Consider the following 10,802-nt stretch of genomic DNA (forward strand, 5'->3'; position numbering starts at 1 on the left):
CATGCAGAGCCACCTGGTCGCACCTCCGCATAGGAGCCGGAGAAGGGACATGCCACAGCTTCCGGGAGCCACTTGAGGTAAGCACCGCCCAGAGCCTGCACCCCTGAGCCTCTCCCCACACCCCAACCCTCTGTCTCAGCCCTGATCCCTCTCCCACCCTTTGAATCCTCGATCCCAGCCCGGAGGCCCATCCTGCACCCCAAACCCCTCATCCCCAGCCCCACCCCAGAGCCTGTACCCCTTCCCGCACCCCAACCCCCTGCCCCAGCCCTGATCCCCCTCCCACACACCGAACCCCTTGGTCCCAGCTCAGAGCACCCTCCTACACCTTGAACTCCTCATTCCCAGCCTCACTCCAGAGCCCAAACCCCCAGCCCAGAGCCCCCTCCTACACCCCACTCCCCTGCCCTAGCCCAGAGCCCCGTCCCGCACCCTGAACTCCTCATTTCTGGCCCCATCCCATCCCAGAGCCCGCACCCCCAACCAGAGCCCTCACGCCCTCCCTCACCCAACCCCAATTTTGTGAACATTCATGGCTCGCCGTACAATTTCTGTTCCCAGATATGGCCCTCAGGCCTAAAAGTTTGCCCACCCCTGCTCTAAAACATTGATTCACAAGTAAAATATGGTGAATGAGGGAAGACGTTTATTATGCTATAGAAGGCTTGGTCTGGTATAAAAGTAGTTGCCTAGAGAAAGGGGTCCTGATGGTGCAGGTTTAAAAATACTAGCGATGGACTAGTGCAACCCACTGTCAGTGTGTGTTGCGTGTCTCCATTTGTACCTGATCCACAGGAGCTGTGTCTTCACCGCTAACAACAAAACCTCGCTCTTTACTTCAAGCTGTAGAGATTCATTCTTTCCTCTCTGGAGTTCCTGGTTCAGGGTTCAGTGTTGACCTAGATGGCAGCTGTCACACTAGCAAGGGAGTAGACTGTAACTAGTGACTAGCTCCATTGCAACTGAGTGAGACATAATACTGCTATATGCTATTGGTGATCTGCCAGCTGGAATGCCCAACCTGATGGGGTGGAGTGAACCCAGGCAAAGTATATGCACCCCAGATGTCTCTTAAGTCCCTTTTGTCTAAAGACAATCAAACTTGTGCAAGAAGCCAACTGTGTAAAGCAGCCCTCCCCCCCCCCCCCGGCCCTGTAGTAAGAGTTTTCCCTAATGCAGCCCCAAATGTACAATGTATAATTCTTCCTCTTTTTTATTAGACATCTTAATTAAGCAACCAATTTGTGTCTGTCCCTTAAGACAGATTTTACTGTGTTTTTAAAGTTGACTATAAATCTTGTGCATTCCTGTAAGCACCCAATCCCTTATTTATATACTAAAGTTCAGGCCAGTTTTACTGTGATTCTGTTCTCCATTTAAACTCTTCAAGGATCGTGTCTAGTTCTGTGTTGGTACAGGACCTAGCACAATTTTGCTCTGATCTCTGGACACTATAAGCGTGTTTTTTTCTTAAATCTATCATGATGACTATAAAAATAGCTAATTAATAAGGGCTAGGTTGCAGGCAGATGAGGATAGTTGTCAATTTATTTATAATAGTTTTATAAATGCAAATATATATAAAAAATCATATATATATATATATTGTATCCCTTACCCTTCCCCATATTTTGCGTTCAGTTGTCTTCTTAGATTGCAATTTTTGTGGTGCAGGGTCAGTTATTTTGTACTTGCTTGTGTAGCACCTAGGCCAATGGTTCTACAGTAATATAAATATTAAATAATAATACATCTTTTTATGTAATTCTAACTTGAACAAGTACCTTCCTGGTTACTGGGGTATCCTGGTTACTGGGGTATCCAAGAGGTTTTGGACTATAGGCAAGTAGAATGTAATTACCCAAGTTGGAATGATGATCTAATTTATCTTGGGTTTTGTGCCACACCTGTCATTGTAATATCTGAATGCCTGACAAGTTGCATCAATAGTAATGAATGGTCCACCAACAGACCTGGGTTTTCTCTTCTCTCCCTCTTTCCTGTAGCTGGACATATCTGAGCTCCAAAGCCAGCAACATTGGTCTTGCCAAAAAATCCCATGAGGTCTTTATTGCTCACAAGTGTCCAGGACCTCAGTTTTATACATCGTTTTAAAGCAATGAAAGTACCACCTACAGTACCTCAAAGGTAAAGCATTGGTTCTATATACATGTTGTTTCAAAAGGACTGATTATATGCTGTTCCCATTGGAGTGTTATTTCTGTCTGGGCATTCTGCTGAGCTGTAGAGGATCTTGCAGAGCAGACTTAAGTAGAACTGCAACTCCTCGACTAACAACTAGTTGTCTTAATTAAAATAAAGTTAAACTGCTGGACCACATTCTCAGGGACAGGAAAACCCTGCAAGTTTCAGCTCACAGAGTTTCCTTTTAATCATTCTGACAGAGAATAAAGAAGGGGTAATTGCATCCCCATTCCATGAAACAAATAAGTGGAACACCAAAGAGAACTAGGGCCTTTGCACTGTTTCCTGGGTTTCCTCTTCCCCTATAGTAGCACCTTCAACAGTAACTGTACAGCAATGCGTTCTCTGTGGGTGGAGTTTGCAGGCCCAGAAGGAGAGTTACTGCTGGGTTTCCATTATAAATTTGCCTGCACCCTTAAGGGAGGATTCTCCAGAGAGTGACTGCTCCCCAGCTTTTTCCCTGCCTCATACCCATCCCCCAAGTTCTGTAGTAGTCCTATCACATGGACTTGTAAACATGGGGACTCTGCAGTATTGTAGTCAATGGGGATTATGCAGTGGAGGCCACTGCTGTCCCACTCTCTTCTTCCTCTGGCACATTTTGTTTTCCTCTGTATTGTGTAGCAGAAAGGAGCATGTGACGCCATGTATTTAGGTTAAAGTTGACACTCATATATGTGATTCATTTAGGTTAGCCTGCCTAACTATGTATTTGTAATGGGTTGCCTGTTGCGTAAGATGTGATTGTCTTGTTCGTTATCATTTCAAGAATATTATATGGTGCTGTGTATTGAACGACCATGAAGCACCTAACTGGATTTTCTCACTATGCTTAATTGCTATTTAAACATAGAGAGAAGACTCCAAGAAGCTTAGAGGACCATGGAGTCTAATGAGACCACACCGAGTATCTATTTTAGAATCCAGCAAGCTTCTTACTACGGGCGCTCAGTATGCTTTTCTGCTCGGTTTCATCTCCAGGCTAATCAACTAAAACGCAGGTTCAGGCTAGAACATTAGTTGCATCTCTCTGTTCTCTCTTACCCATCTGTCTAATTCTAACCTAATCTCTTAATCTAACCTAATTTAACCAAGGTATTTCTAGCACACCCATCACTCTGGTTTCTAGGTATAATTAATCTCCTTTTATGTTTGCAATGTTGTAGCTGTGTTGATTCCAGGATGTTAAAGCAACAAGGTGAGTGGTGACTCAATAAAGACAAAGGATTTATGGTTCATTATAACAATCTGTAACCCACTACTGGGCCCCCTTACCCCCTCCCCGCCTTTTGTCCTACGACTGCAGAGGTCTTAACTGCCCACTTCACCTTGAATGGTCTCTTGCAACGTGTGTTAACGCCTAATGCTAAACAATCTGTTCTGCCTTGTGCTTATCTGTACAGGAGCATGCACCACGGTGGACAAGCAGGGGCACAGGGCACCCCAATAATTGGCGGGGGCCGCAGAACTCCTCTCCCCTGGGGCTGTGGCAGGGAGAGCACTCTGCCCGCTGCCGCCGCGGGGCTGGAGAAGTTTCACTCTCCCCAAACAACCCTGGGGGAGAGGAGCTCTTTCGCTCTCCACACCGCAGCCCAGGAGCAGGAGGAGTTCTGTGCCCTTCGCTGGGACTCCAGGGCTGGAGGATTTCTGCATCCCCCACGGACCCCCTGTGCGGGAGGAGCTCAGTCTCTTCACTGGAGCCCTGGGATGGGAGGAGTTCAGGGCCCTGGGTCTGGAAGAGCGCTCTGCCCCTCCCCCACTTTTCTACTATGATATTTCCTCCTAACATGTGGTGGGCAAACTCAGTGAGGTCATACACGTATCCCCATAATGTGAGGTTATGGATGAACGTGTGCCTACTTGCTCATGTTTGCACATGTTCCCCCCAGAAGGTTAAGGAGCCTGTATCCAAGGTGGATTAAAGGTACAGTTTGTTGAAATGGTGACTATATTGCTGTTTATTTTTTGTATATGATGTATGTGTGTGTGTTGATATGGTTTAATGTGTAGAATATGTGTGTGTTCAATATGCCCCATCCCTAACGTGGTAAAATTTAAATTCTTGCACATGCCCCTGTATCTGTGACTCTATCTTTTCCAGAGCTGAAGAACTCTGTGTAAGATCAAAAGTTTGTCTCTTTCACCAGCAGAAGTCGGTCCAGTAAAAGTATTACCTCACCCACCTTGTATAAGGGTATGTCTACACTTAAAAGGCTACAGTGGTGCAGTAGCCACTACCTATGCTGACAGGAGGGCTTCTCCCATCGACAGGGTAATCAACTTCCCCAAGAGGCAGTAGCGAGGTCAGTGGAAGAATTCTTCCATCAAGCTAGTACTGTCTACACCATGGGTTAGGTCAGTATAGCTATGTCTCTCAGGGGTATGGACCAGGCCGAAGACTGAGGGCATGTCTACACTACAATCTTAAGTCTTAGGTTAGGTTGACTTACAGCCATCACAGTAATTACTGTGGTGGCTGATGTTCACACTACCCTCCTTCTGTCCGTGGTGCACGTCCTCACCATGAGCGCTTCCACAGACTGAAGAGGGGCTGTGTGGGGGCTGAGAGCCTGGGTTCTCAGCTTCACGCAGCTCCCCGCCAGGAGGCCAGCTGCCCCCCAGGCTTCTTGCCTCCCCAATCTCGGGAGCAGGGGGGAAGCTGCCTGGGGCTTTTCGCCTCTAACAGGGATCCATGCCCAGACTCTGGTCAGCTGCTGTGCTCCCAGCATGGAATGGAGAGCCCGAGGGGCGGGGGAAACAGCGGGATCTGAGCCGGGAGCTTTGGTGCAGCCGGGCTCCCTGATGGGAGTGGGGAGTTGGGACCCCACAGGGCAGCCGGGCTTCCAGCGGTGAATGAGGAGCCAGGACCCTGGGGGAGAAGGGGCAGGGCAGCACAGCTCTCAGTGGGGAGCTGGGAGCCTGGGTGGCAGCCCGGCTTAGAGTGGAGACCTGGTAGCAGCCCAGCTGTGGAACAGGGAGCCGGGGTTTCTTATCAATTTCATGGCTCCAGCCTGAAATCGCCAAGACAGCCAACAGCCAGTAAGGCAGTGTCTACATTGACACTGCGTTGCCCTAACTGCACCGACATAAGCCCTAAGCCTCTTGTGAAGGTGGAGTTATTATGTTGGTGTAGTCGGGCACTTACACTGGTGGAAGCAAGGCTGTAATGTGTACACTGACATAGTTAGGTCAATATAAGCTGTTTTATGTCGACCTAACTGTGTAGTGTAGACCAGGGCTGAAAACTTGTCTCTTTCAGAACAGAAGTTGGTATGGTAAAAGTTATTACCTCACCTACCTTGTCACTCTAATCTCCTTTTGCTGTTTTCAGATGTCTAGCTAAATGGAACACAACCTCTCCATTTCAACGAAGCATAGATTCCAAGATGTTCTGTAGTTGGATTAAACTGTGCAAACGTATGCTAACATGTGTAATTAGATATTTATGTTTTCTAGCCTGAAAGACTTTTCATTTTGACAGCCATTTTTTCCCTAACACTTTGCAATTGCCTCTGAGTGATTGTACGTCTTTCTTTTCTAATGTATTTAATTTATTAATTTATTTTATTTATATTGATAAAAGTGCCCATCCATGCTCTTGGTAATGTATAAGCTTTAGGAAATATAGCATTTAAATAATAAACCTTTTTTTTTAAAAGTCCATCAACACAACAAAACAAGGTATTACCCATTCTCATTCTCCAGAACCATAATAACACAAATCCCATACAGAAGACACTTGAGAAAACAAATTTTCGGAGTGTTCTGAAGGTCACCAAATCTGGGCTCTGGTTGATTCAGGTGAGAAGAATGATGATGAAGTGAGCTGTAGCTCACGAAAGCTCATGCTCAAATAAATTGGTTAGTCTCTAAGGTGCCACAAGTACTCCTTTTCTTTTTGCGAATACAGACTAACACGGCTGTTCCTCTGAAACCTGTCAGGTGAGAAGGACATTCCAGAATCAAGGACCCCTCTTTGCCACATGTTTAAACCATGGAATTGCTAACTAAAGTACATCAGCTGATCTTATCTGCTAGAGCTCGGTAGTTAAGATCCAAACTACTTAGGCTTTATAAGTCAAAACCAACACTTAAAAGTTTTCAGATAAATCAGTTGTTAGTCAGTATAGATTACTGATCAAATGCCTCTTGTGCTCCTTATGGGGAATGATGGAGAAAGCATAATATGTCATAGCTGCTCTTAGTACACTAAAAAAATCAGTTCTTTAGGGAGGTGTTTTGTTTTGTTTTTTATTAAGAGAGGTAAATAGTTGGATCTACATCAATCTTTTGGCATTATACACACATTTCTCTAACTTGGTGCAATGTACTTTCTTCATGGTTCGAAGGGGTGCCTGTTATGCCTCCTATTCTGCCTTTAAATGTAACTAAAATGTGTTATTCCTCTTAGGCCATCTGGGAGGGAAGTTTAACTCATAGATTATTTTGCTGTCTATTTAAAAATAAATATGAGAACATCATCCATTTTTCCTACTTATAGTACAGATGCACCTACATCTGAATCATTTAAACATGATGTTATTTTGATCCTTCTAAATATTCAACAGATATTGGGCTGCGTCCTGAACCTGATCGTATTCCGAAAGAGAGTACAAATCAGCATCATTGTGTATACTATCTCAAGACACCTTCCCTACATGTACCATAAATGTATATAAAGTGAAAACCTGATAAATATGTTCTGGGTTTTTTTGTACTTTCTTCATACCCTGGATACAGTCATGATCGTAAGAGATAACTGATGTACATCCAGAATTATGGCTACATAAATATTATCTTGACATTTAGGTCCTGAGCGTGAACCAGGGATGCTCAAGAAATGCCACATTTCAATTATAGTTAACAAAGTATTACATAAGAAGCTTTCTTAATAATGTGTATGCTAATTCAGGACCTAATTCATCAAATCAGATAAGCATGATCTTAGTACTTCCCTGTTCATCAAAGCACTTAAGAATATACTTTAAAGTTAAGTATGTACTTAGCTGCTTTGCTGAAGAGGGGTGGACTTAAGCACACGCTTAAATACTTTGCTGAATCAAGGCCTTAGTACTTTATAAAAAGCCTACTGAAGTTAATGGAAAGATTCCTGTTTTCTTCAATGGGTTTTGGATCAGGTCTCTAAGCAGTTATGGTGGAAATGTTCAAAGGGCATAATTTTGTTTTAGTGTCATGTGGAAATGTAGCCATTTCCTCTAATATACTGTATATAATAGCATCTATTTAGTGTATAATCTACATATCTGTTGTTTTGACCCTTGGTTATTTCATTAAAATGAGAATATTATGCAAAAAGATAAGTGCTTTAATTGTAAATGACTGTATTTAACATAACCTGTATAATTTATTTTTAAAATTATGTTGTGTATATAACAGAACAGAGATTACAGAGTTGTATCAACACAAATCATGTATTACATGACATTGCAGTTTAAGGGTACTAAAACATTTAAAGAGAAAAAGGAAATCTAATAAACTGTTGGTAAATTTTTTTGGATGCTGTTTATGTTTGAACTTTTCTCCGTTTTCCTGTAGAAACTTCCGTATCCTGTTCCTGTGTCCCTACAAAGGTTTGTACAATGCAGTACAAGAAATGCTACATGGGCTGTACTCCACCTTTCTCCTTCCTGCAGGGATATCCTTTCCATGAAGAAATGTGAAAAATATAATGTTCATGTTAAAATGTTCTATTATTCTTTATCTCAGTCATTTTCTGCAATAGATGAAACTGACTGCATTTGCAGTGACCCATTGATCTGGTAACTAAGGCACCAATTCTGCATTTTTGTAACGTACTACTTTCTCAGCCAAAGGTGGCTAAAACCTATTAAAAAGTTGCTTGTTCACCAGCGTCTTATCAAGAGTTCATGTCTAAGCCAAACAAGACAAGGATGGGGTGGGTTTTTCTCTTCATTGTTTTAACTGAATTAACAGGAAGGGGGGAGTCCTTTACCTGTCTAACACCAGAGCAATATTCATTAACTCCCACTTTTCACTTGTCAGTCAAACCAGACTCTGTCTACATCCTTGTTGCAATTACACAAGATAAGTTTTTTGACTTCAGTAATAAATAAAAAAGTTAGAAAAGAACTTTGATCTGAGATCCAGTGCCTTAAATTATTTTAAAAAGTCAATATTTATCATTAAAAAAACGCAAGAAACTTTTAGGATCCTAGTCAATATTCTATACACATGTTCCTAAAAAGTCAGTGCATGTTTTTACCATTTTCTGTACCGCTATCTGTCGAAAAACTTTATTTTATAGCCCTGCTGAGATCTCTATATGTTTCCCATTTAGATCACTTAGCAGAATTTGCCTTGCAATAGCAATAAGCACAAACATAATCCATGCTGAAGAGTATTCATTTGTTGCCAGCGGGGTTTGAAACCAAAAGGCAAACTGATAATTCATTTAAAAAGAAGTTTATATGTGCAAAATAATAGAAGATCTACAGAGCTGTCAAGCTGAAATCATTTACAAGAGGGCAACTTAAAAAATATGAGTGAGATTTTAAATGATTCACTGACACCTATAGCAAAAATCTTTCTTAGTAAGATGTTTTGAAAACTATCTTTAAATTAGTATGGGTCAAAGGAGCATCCCTCTAAATGTGTGAATGTTATTGAGTTAAAATTTACTCTTTGCATCTGTAAAGATCATCAATCTTTGATTTTCCCCTTCACTTTTTTGGTTAATATATGCATTTTATGTATATATTTATTTTCTTTTATACATTATTATATTTTATACATTTTTCTTTTATACATTAACAAATAAAATAAATATATTCATAAGGAATTAAATAACATGAAACAATAATGTAACCAACAGAAATCACTATATAAAACTTTATAACATGATTTGTCTGATTAATAAACATATTGCAGTTTTATGTTTATTATATTCACATCCACCTTGTCACTTGACTTTTCTTCTCATGACAAATGAGTCTCTTAATGCCTGAGCTGTAGAAAGAGAATATTACTAAGATTTAGTAAGACGATAAAGTTTCAAAGACTAGTGCTTGAAAAAAAATCCAGTTGCGAAGAAAGCTTTATACGGTGAAATTGTAAAATTGGTTAGGATGTTGTTTTGCAAAGTTAATCACAAGATCATAACTACTGAATAAAGAACTGGATTTTTGAACATGAGATAGACATTTATAATCGTATCAGAGAGTTCTGTGATTGTGGCTAATGGGCTTGAGACCAAATTCTGTTCTGCCTTCCACTGGTGTAAAACTGCACTGAAGGTATCGGAATTATTCTGGATTTACACAAGGCTGGGTAATTAAGGACAGGATCAGACCCTTTATCTATAAAAGCTACAAGAAAAATTCTGTGGTAACAGTAAAATATTGTCTCACTATTCCTAACAGAAGAGACACAAAGTACTTTATTCTGCGGGTTTCCACAGAGACAGATCCCGTCTCCTCTCTTGTTTGATATATATGCACTTGGCTACTAGAAGAGATAGTGAAATGCTATGGGCTCCAATCTCATCATTTAATATAACATAGAATACAATAACCGTATGCAACCCACACCTCCCTCCCAGTACTATCTCTTCTGCTGTGTCCAAAGAGCTCCCTCCAGGGCAGCTACCCCCACTACCAACTTTCTTCAGTTACTGTGCCTATTACACACAATAAGGCTTGGGCTTCCAGTTCCCCCTAGGCTATGGACTATTGAGGACACAAAGCCCTTTTAATGTTTATTAGTAGCCATCTCTCAAAGGTTTACCAGCCCAGCTCAGAGACCACATTTTCACAGACCAAGTTGTCTGGCTGCATCTAGTTTTGATTGAGCTTTTTGTTAAAAGCTTCAAGCAATTATTTCTTTTTTCCAAAAAATATAAATTAACAAACAGCTTGATCAGATTAGTTTTTTTTTAAATTGTGTGTGTGTGTGTGTGTTTAGTGTGTCTGTGTATGTGAAGACTTTATTGAGGGAAAGACACGTCAAAGAGACAAGTTTTACATTTAGTTCCAAATGCTGTGAGATCACCATTGTTCTCGTATCCCTTTTGGGACAGAGTTCCATAAGTTTTATCTGGCTCCCGTAATATTTGTCTCCCATGCTCATGAACCTCCCACTATTAGCTGACAGATTCACTGGTTCAGTGAACATAGCTTTCAAGGGAGATTAGGGTTGTGGAGAGACAAAAGGACTCTGGGTCTGAAGACTAATTTATTGATCTGTTGGCAGATGCCCTTGCTAATGTGGGATGTTATAGAGGAGGCAAGTTCTTAGATGTATTTCTTTCCTCCTATCAGCTTCACCTCCATCTTGCCTGGATTCATCTTTAATGAGCTGCTCTTCATCCAGGTGCTGATTTTGGCTAGATATTGAGGAAGCTTGATGATGTAGAGTTGGGTACCATCTGTGTACTGCCGGCCCCGCCCCAACTCTTCCAAAAGTTTCACATAGTTGTTGAATAGTATAGGCAAGAGAATTGAGCCTTGTGAGTGAGTTCTCTGGAGGCAGATGAATAGTTGCTCATGATGATCCTCTGAGTTTTGTCTGAGAGAAAGGAAATGTTACTTACCTTGTGCAGTAATTGTAGTTCTTTGAAA

Source organism: Caretta caretta, chromosome 1, assembly GCF_965140235.1.
Source record: "Caretta caretta isolate rCarCar2 chromosome 1, rCarCar1.hap1, whole genome shotgun sequence".
NCBI classification, from domain to species: Eukaryota; Metazoa; Chordata; order Testudines; family Cheloniidae; genus Caretta; species Caretta caretta.